The sequence below is a fragment of the Tenrec ecaudatus genome, chromosome 2, assembly GCF_050624435.1.
Source record: "Tenrec ecaudatus isolate mTenEca1 chromosome 2, mTenEca1.hap1, whole genome shotgun sequence".
Classification (NCBI taxonomy): Eukaryota; Metazoa; Chordata; class Mammalia; order Afrosoricida; family Tenrecidae; genus Tenrec; species Tenrec ecaudatus.
In genome coordinates, this window is record NC_134531.1 from 176,624,731 (window position 1) to 176,633,876 (window position 9,146).

Below are 9,146 nucleotides of genomic sequence, written 5' to 3' on the forward strand. Positions count from 1 at the left end.
CAAAATCAGTATATAGAGATAGAGATATATAGATGGGTTTATATAATGAGAAGAAATATAATAGCTAGTTAGCCCACACAGCAATACAGAGGGCTCAGTTCAACTCACTTTTATGGAACAGTTAATATACTGAAAGTCCTTCAACTCACATAGGCTGCTGGTCCAAGTTCAAGGAAGCAGTCTGCAGAGTTTTGCCTCTGACAAGGCAAGCACCTGGGGCAGCAACATCAGGAAGAGGAGATGTTTAGGCATAGGAGAGGACAGTAGTGTAGGACTACTGTAGCAAACTGGTCCCAATGGATCCTCAAGAAGAGTGGCAAAACAGGTCTCAAAGGAACCTCAAGCTTTGGCAATGTCTGCATGTCAAGACCACATGATCCATGTGTTGGTTTGGCCCAAAATAGTGCAGTACAAGGTTGAGGCAATGACCTAGCTTAGGCAGCAGACCTCTGGTGCTATCACCAAGATAAAAGAGGGTCGGAGACCAGCCTTGGAAAGCCATTTATCTCAATACCTTCCAATCATGCTGCAACCAGATTAAACTCCACTCATATAGTCCAATAGAAGCCTAGTTGGCATAATAAACCTCACTATCACAATTTCATTAAGTACTTTTTGTATTTGTGGTCTTATTTTTGTAAATTCTTTAATTTCTCCTTGTTTTGGAATAATTCGATTTCTCCACTGTATTTGAGTGACATTTTTGCTGAACACAAGGTTCTAGGTTTATTGTTCATTGTTGTTGTTTCTCCCCCCCTGCTGGACTCTGTTTATATACATCAATCCATTGTCTTCTGGCCTGCAGGGTTTCTGCTGATAAATCTGAAGGCATTCTTATTGCTGACACTTGCTATGTAATTGTTCTTTTTTCTCTGGCTGCTCTTAGAATTGTTTTTCTTGAAGGTGATATTAGACATCCTAGCTACAATATGCCAGGGAGTTTTCCTTTCCTTTTTGAATCTTTCCTGATCAGGGTTTTTCACCTTCTTAAATAATTAACTTTTCATCCTTTAGGTATTAAAGAAAGTTTTCTGACAGTTCCCAAACTATTCTGTGCCGACTTCTTTTTTTCTTTCTTTTCTTTTGGTTCTTCCTCTTCTGGAATCCCTATAAGATGTTGGTTGTTCCTCTTGATTAGGTCCCCACATTGTTCTCAAGCTTTTCTCAGTCTCTTTTGCTGTTTGCATTAGTTGTTCATCTTTTAGATTATAAATTTGTCTTCAAGGTCATTAAGTTAGGTTTCTATCTTTTCTGTTTTCTTTCTCTGTTCTTTATAGCAGCGTTTATCAACCTGTGGGTTGGGACCCCCTTTGGGGGGTTGAATGACCCTGTAACAGGGGTCACCTAAGACCACTGGAAAACACATATTTCTGATTGTTTTAGGAACGGAGACACCACTCCTCTGTCTCCAAGCAGGTCCACCCACATGCAGATACATCCACAGCTGAGTACCCAGCGTGAAGACTGTTACCCATGCTACACAATGCTTAAAGACAAAATTTCATTTATTTGAAATTAGAAATAAAGTATTTCACAATATATAATTATTGTTTTGTGACTAGCCACTATTCGTTAATTATGTTAAATTTGTAACAATAAAAATATAGCCTGGATATCATATATTTGCATTATGATTCATAGCAGTAGCAAAATTACAGTTATGAAGTAGCAACAAAAATAATTTAATGGTTGGGGGTCTCCACAACATGAGAAACTATTAAAGGGCCGTGGCGTTAAGAAGGTAGAGAACCACTGTTTTAGAATATTTTGCAATCCTGTTATTGTAGTATTTGGCTTTTTTATTATTTGGAGATTTCTTTGTAAGGCGTGTAGTGAGGTTCCTAGTGTTTTGTTTTGTTCTTCACATTTTCTTTGACTTTCCCTTCATCTGGTGTATGACTGAAATCATTAGTCTTTTATGTTCTTTTTCTCTTAATTCCATTACCTGTTCAATTTCAGAAATTTCATGTTAGGCTAGTTGGTGCTCAGTTATTTGTGTCTGTTTTTCTTGTGAGTGTGTCTGTATGTGAACCAATATCTCCTGTTGCTTTCTTGACATCTTATGTATCTATTATGCGTGTGTGGTAGGTGGCACTATGTGGGAGTAGTTAACTCTATTAGGCATGCAGTAAGTGGGTTGTAGACACATTGTATTAAGTATCTAGGGGAGATTGTTAGATTAAATGTTAGGTGGGGAGATAAAAAAGTGGAAGAGGAAGTTTTAAAGGGGGTAGAAAGGAAGGGAAATGGATGAAAAAAGAAAGAGGTCAGGTAGTTTTAATTGGTAGGATAAACAAAAGGCAATTAAACCAAAAAATTACTGAGGCATAGGTTATAATACTTGGGAGAATAAAATAGAAACCAATTATAAGAGTGATGCCAACTTTTGGTTTTATGAGTATAAGAAAGAAAAAGAAGAATTAATGATAACAAAAGAAAGAGAAAAAAAGGTAGGCAAAAGTGCTATGAAATAAAGCTTATATGTTAAAATTAAAGAAGAGAAGGGCAAGAGACAAATGAATTAACAATAAATATAGCAACAAATAATATTGGAGTAAGAATCAGAAGAGCTGTGGATGATGTTTGCAGAGCTGTCCGCTTTGCCCAGGTTTGTCATCTGTGTGGGTGCTAACTTATGGATTGATATTGTAGTGAGGCGCTAGCAAACAAAGTAACTTGAAAGTAAAAATTTAAAATGATAATATAGTTTTTCTGTCACTACATGTATCAGCAGATGGGAAGTCCTTATTATGCATGAATTATAAGAAGAGTGCACAACTTTGTTTTAAAAGATGCGGGTATGGGCATGAAAGAAGGTAGAGCAACATGACCAACAGCGAAAAATAAAACCCCGGGGGCTCTAGACCTTGTCCTGGAGGGATACCAGAACTGTGTAGAGCGGAGGTGTATTAAGAAGCTCAGGAAAGTTTCTGGCACCATGTTTAACAGTCCTTGGGTCTTTCAGGATGTCAGGGTAGGATTGAGAAGAAGGCTTGGGGAAAGACTTTGGTGCCTGGTATGCTGAGTGTCCTGTATTTGTATGATCTAGGCGAATTATTTTAAAGTAATAGATGCCTGGTGGATCAATCCAGAGGGATGGGTTCACTCTTTTAGAGCGATAGGGGTGACAAAGTAGGTGTAGGGGACTGGGATCTGTAATTACCACCTACCTAGATGGTCTAGGAGGGAGGAATGAAGCAATATCCTGGTCAGAAAGAAGTTTGCTTATCTGAACATCTTGGGGCGCTCTACAAGGAGTGGTGTCAGGGGATAACTCGTCTACCAGTGAGCAGCTCTGGACACTGAGCTTTTCCTTACCCCCAAACTCCTATGCTTTGTAAAACCACTACTGCAGTTTCAGTTTGTTTGTCATAACACCTTGTGAATAAGTAAAGTGTGTGTTGTCTGATAACAAAAGAAGGTTTCAAAAGACCAGAGTTTTGAACTCTGTTCAGAATGTGATGGACTGACCTGGACGGGTGGTCACCTGGATGGCTGATCATGATGACTGTCCACTCCCTGTAGGACCTGGACTCATCCAAGTATAGTGACATTCAGAACTTGGCCAGGACCCTGGGCCTCCAAGCTAACCTGAGCACAGACAACTTGTTAAAAGCTTTGAAAGTTTACATTCAACAGGAATCAAACAAACAAACAAACATGAAAATCAAAATGAAAGTCAAACTTCAGCATCTTCTTGTGCTGAAAATGAGGTACAGATTCCAAATCCATTACAAACAGAACTGTGCCATCCACAGAAAGAGCAGGGAGTAAAAGAAACCCCCGACTCCCAGAAGCATCAGTCAGAGTTGGGAAAAAGTGATCTCCCTGAATTCTAGACTAAGAAGTCGGAAAACCAGGATCTTTAAGCTGTTGCAGATGTTCCTTCACCAAATTAGAGCCGAGGAGCAGAGAATGCAGTTTCCATGGAAAAAGGCAGAAAATACCCTTTTCTGCCTTTAATAACGATTCAAAAATACTTTTAGAAAGCAGAAAGTCTCTCTACACAAATATTGTCTCCAAAGCTAGAAAAAATAAAAATCTGGAGGCACTCCTTCAAACTTTAAGAAGCTTCTTGAGGTTCATTTTAAGGAATTGGAGTCCATTGGTCAATATGCTGAGAGAAAAAGGAAACTTTGTGAAACATACCACAATTCACTTAATGAAATAAAGAATCAGGCTGATCATAAGGGAGTTGGCATGATTTCAATGGTGACTCCAGTTCAGCTCTGGAGGTGGCCCTTGGTGGCTTACACTCCAGTCATCCAGCATCACATGCGACGTCCATGTCAGGGCATCTTGTGTCCAAAGCGATCCTTCAGTTCCTCCACACTCACAGCTACCAAAATGAATTTTAGGTTTTCAGCTGCTATTAAAGACAATGAGCATAAAACATTCAGTGACCAAGACTCCATACAGAAAGTCTCCACATCTGACCATCCCTGGGAGTTCTCCAAAAGACCCACACGTTGAAGACAACCAAGACTGATCCGGCCGCTGATATGACGTCCTTCAAGCTGACAGCCAGAGGCAGTGCAGTCTCTGGCCTCCAGCAGGACACCAGTGCTCCATCTCAAAGCAAGCTTGTCTCCTCCCCTCATGTTTGTCTCCTCCTCTCACGTTTGTGCTACACAAGGAAGCTGAAGCCATGGGGACAATCTAAAGAAAACCCTTCTCTGAATGCACCAGTGAGCAGAGGGAGCTCCTATAAGAAATTGATAAACAACCTCATCCCCAGACCAGGGAAGAGTAACGGAAGAAAGACTAGCAAGAGTTTCAGGGGAAGAAAGCAAAAGTTTTGGGAGCTTGAAGAGGCCTCACCATAGTGGCAAATTAATAATTTCTTTACACTCTGTAAATATTCAGTTATTCTGAACATTTTTAACCTTTGGTTCTGCAAACATTTTTTTACTGTAACATTAATTTTCATCAAAAGATACTTTTCTACTCTTAATTGTATTTATATGTAGTATCTGTAGCCTCTACATCTATTTTATCTCTGAAAAAATGTATCAAAATATAACTGAAGATAACAGATTAAGAATAGGGAGAAGCTGGGAAAGGTAGGACATGTCTTCAAGGCCTAATATAGAAAATCCAGTAATCTTCATGACATACAGACCATACCTATCCATATCACAATGCTTTTGCTTAATTTGTAAGCACCTTTGTTACAATCACTTCATGTAACTGCCACCTTTCACTTATTATAAAAACAAAGCGATAACTCATTCTCGTGTTGCTAATTTAAAAATAAAAGATATGGGATAATGTGGAAAAGTGCGCTTGCTGCTTAAAAGATTACCGTGCCCCTTTGAGCTAGTATCATACTGAATATTTGAAAAGACTTAGAGGTGCTTAACATCATGCTCATCTTTATTGCGCTTCAGTGGAGCTTTAGAGTTTTGTACTGCTTAAGATTTTCATAAAGTTTTTTTCTCATTCTGGTAAAAATAAGAAATAAAAAGAAGTTTTTTAAACAAGAAGAAAACCTGTAAAGGAGCATGATTTGGTGTTGCCTTCAGACAGGGTCATGCAGAGCCATACCTCAGGGATGGGGGGTTAGTTTTGCCAAGGTGGAGATGAAGCTCGCCAGCTTGTATGTGTGGAGAGTTAATATTTTCATTGTTTATGCCACTCCAGGCTGCCATGTAGAGTTATCCCCATGAGGGTCAGTAGGCTGTGCTAGCACTACTACTGGGGAGGGAGGACTGTGAGGGTATCAGACCTGAGCTCCCTTGGTATGGGCTGAAGCCAAACCTACTTGTGTTTATATCCATAGCAGGCAGGCATTACTGCTTTTTTATTTTAATAAATTTCTGTCTACACATTTTTCTGCTGAGAATTTTTTTGGTCTGGACTTATAGAATAACCCTGTCCATAGCTTCTCTCTGTTGGTCTCTGCAATTCCCTGCAATGCCTGCTACTTGGTCACCATCTTGCTCCGACTCTTCTGACCATTTTTGAGCATCGCCATCATCTCTTTCCATAGGTATCATCAATCTGATTTCTATGTATTTGACCCAGTACGCTCCAAAAGAATAACCACCATTTATGTTATTGCAAAATTTCATGTGCAATGAAGAAGTCATTGGTCTTACAAAATTCTGGAATGTGATAGCTGGTTGTATTTCTATCACCAAGGCCATAATTTTCAACTACCTCTCTTTGGTTCCAACATTTGCATTCCAATCACTAGTAATCATCAATACATCTTGACTGCATGTTTGATCAATTCTGGACCACAGAAGTTGGTATGAAACAAAACAAAACTTGAATATCTTCATAATGCAGACTCCAGATGGCTAGTAACAAACACTGGAAAGTGAGGCATAAGAGAAATTAGAGGAGGGAAGAACACGAAAGAGAATAATAGGATCTTCAGAGAGTCTGCTCAGAATGCTAATCCTGAAGTGGTGGAGGCTGCTGAGACCAGATATATCCCACACTGTGCCACACAGACTCAAAGGAATAGCACCTAGATTATGGGGCACTTTCCCCTATCTAGCCTGAAATTGTGGAACTGTGGGGCAGAGTGGTAGGCAGGCTGGCTTCCTGTCGATGGAGGCAGATGCCAAGGGATCCTGTGGTGTGGCTGAGGGTCTGAGGACTTGAGATCGAGACTTGGTTGCCCACTGAAGAGACCAATGGCTGTATACTTACTTTTTATAGATCCTGCTTGTGGCAATCTATTGACTTCCCTAATAAATTTCCTGAATTGTGAGAAAAGAAGAGACATTAGAGGATGAAAAAATAAGTAAAGATTAGAAGAGAATGCTTGACAGGTTTGGGACAAGGTCTTATAAAAGTATGCTGAAGACTCGGGTAGGTATCCCAGATACTGTGCCAAGCGATCAATGAGCCTTTGGTTAATGTTAAATGAGGAGTTGTATTAGGGACTGGGAAATATAACCGTAAAATGAAAAGAGGTTCTTATCACTTATTTGACCATTATAATATATCAGATACAGTACTGTTCTCACAGTAATATCGTGGGAACATATATTATCTTTATTTTATAGAACATACAGAACAATACCTTGATATAACTTGGGAACAGATTAAGGAGACTTTCATAAAATCAAAAGCTGTATTGCATGTGATAACTGAAAGAGTCAATCTGCAGAAAGAAATGCACTTAGCTAAGAAAAGAATAATATTAAATTGGGTAGTAAGCACAATCTACATTTCATGAATTAAATTTCATTTTCAGAGGCCATTTTCTTTTAAAAAACTAATCTGTAAAGTGAATTGAAGAATGTCAGGCTCGGCAGACTCTGGGCTTCTGCAGAATAAATTCATAGTATTAGCACTGAATAGTGAGAAAGTAAAATCGGTTCTCTTTGAAGTAATGGTTGATCTTATTTGGCATGTTTACTATCCTCCCACCTTTCAGGTGCAAAGATTGTTGTGCATGTTCTACTGTCAGTCACTAAATCTACATCACACCTATCTGAGTCATTAATTGTCATCAGAGATGAGAAGCGAGAAATCTGGAGGGCAGGGAAGCTGAGCCCCCCCATTTTTCTTCTCTTCTTGAAGCTTGCACAGCACATGCATCACGACTTGCAAGTTTTTCTATATTCATTTCTTTAAATTCCTGATTTTAATTTGTTTATTTTGTTAAATTATACTATAGGAAATTTGAAGTATAATAAGATGATTACTCTGCTTTTAGAGTAAAAGTCTAAAACAAGGAAAGGCTTTGAAGCAGATGAAGATATTTCTTTAATAGAAATACAGAATTAGCAAATAGTTATTGTAAATAACAAATGCAAGCGGATGAGTTTGGTTCACTTTAGCCAACTTTTATCTCATATTTGGTAAAAATACAAATAAAAAATAAGTTTTTCTCTAACTGGAATACATGGTATAGTATCTTGTGGGAATTTGATGATTTTATGTCAACTAGATGCTCCTGGCTTGGGGTGGAATCACATCTGAGAATCTAGTGGTGGTTGCTGAAATGGCCATGGGCTATGGCAATCTCTCACTCTACCTTCTTTCTTAGTGGGATTTCACCAGGACCCTTTGTCTCCTGGGGTCTGACTCCACCTGGACCCACCTTCCCTAGGAGCTGGCAGAGGCCTGCCATGCTTCCTCTGACCTTGTATCCACAAGAATGCTCCCTGAATGGCATCCATGTTTCACCTTTCAGAATCAATTGGTATGCAGCTCTGTGAGTCTAAAGAGGGCCCTGCTGGCATTGCCATCAGATCTATAGGCTTGAGATGGTCTAGGTCGACGTATCTTCCTAAAGTAAAGTTGCTTGTTGATATAAATGTCTTTCTTGCTTGTTGTTGAGTATCGCTGGTGTCTTTAGGCAACCTAACCGAACACAATACGCCACCATAGGAGTGGGTTTAGAGAGACATGGCGCTGGGCCTGTCTGACTTCAACCTCATGGTGATCAGGTGGATTTGGATTTTCCTTCTTTTGGGTAACTAGAGGAAGTCAGACATGCCACAGGGTTCCCTTGGTTGGTTTCTGGAAAGGGCAGAGGCAGGGGAGGTTTTGATTCTTAGAAACTATCTTTGGTCATTCCTACCTAGAACAGAGCAAAGGAATGTAATGGATGTGAAGTTGAAGCTCAGGGCAGAAATGCAGATTTGAATTTCCCTGATGCAAGCGCCAAGTTGCTTAGTCAAAATGGCTGATAAAGCCTGTGTGGAGCCTAATGCCATATTCCACATGCATGAGACAGTCCAGAGAAGAAAGGATTGGGTTTGAGTGTTTGAAGAATGACTGTGCTCAGGATCTAGCTATGCTAGGACTATATTGGTTTCTCCTACCTCCTGCTATTCATATAGCATGTGGTATAAATGGATAGTGGTGATTAATATTAGAAAGAGCTTATAAAATTGATATTAGGAATTGCTAGTGAGGAAAGAATTTTAGTTTGCAAAGGATAGCTTCTTTCAGTGCTAGGAGTATCAGGAACTGTGCATTTGAAGAGACATTGAACTAGAAGTTCAGGAAGACAAAAAAAAGCGTCCTTGGCTTTTTGAATCTTAGCAGTTTACCTTGTGAATACACCTACCCGGGAGGTATCTGAGCCCACCAGAGAACAGCCCACCCTGCTAGGACTGGACGTTAAAGAGCCCCTGGAAGCATGGCATTAGTCAGATGGGGCGAGTCTGACCACA

General features: G+C 39.6%; 1 pseudogene; it reads left to right on the forward strand.

Annotated features, from left to right (window-relative positions):
- The first annotated feature begins 2,800 nt into the window (after positions 1-2,800).
- Positions 2,801-4,837, forward strand: LOC142440204 (nucleolar and spindle-associated protein 1 pseudogene; annotated as a pseudogene).
- The last annotated feature ends 4,309 nt before the right edge of the window (positions 4,838-9,146 follow it).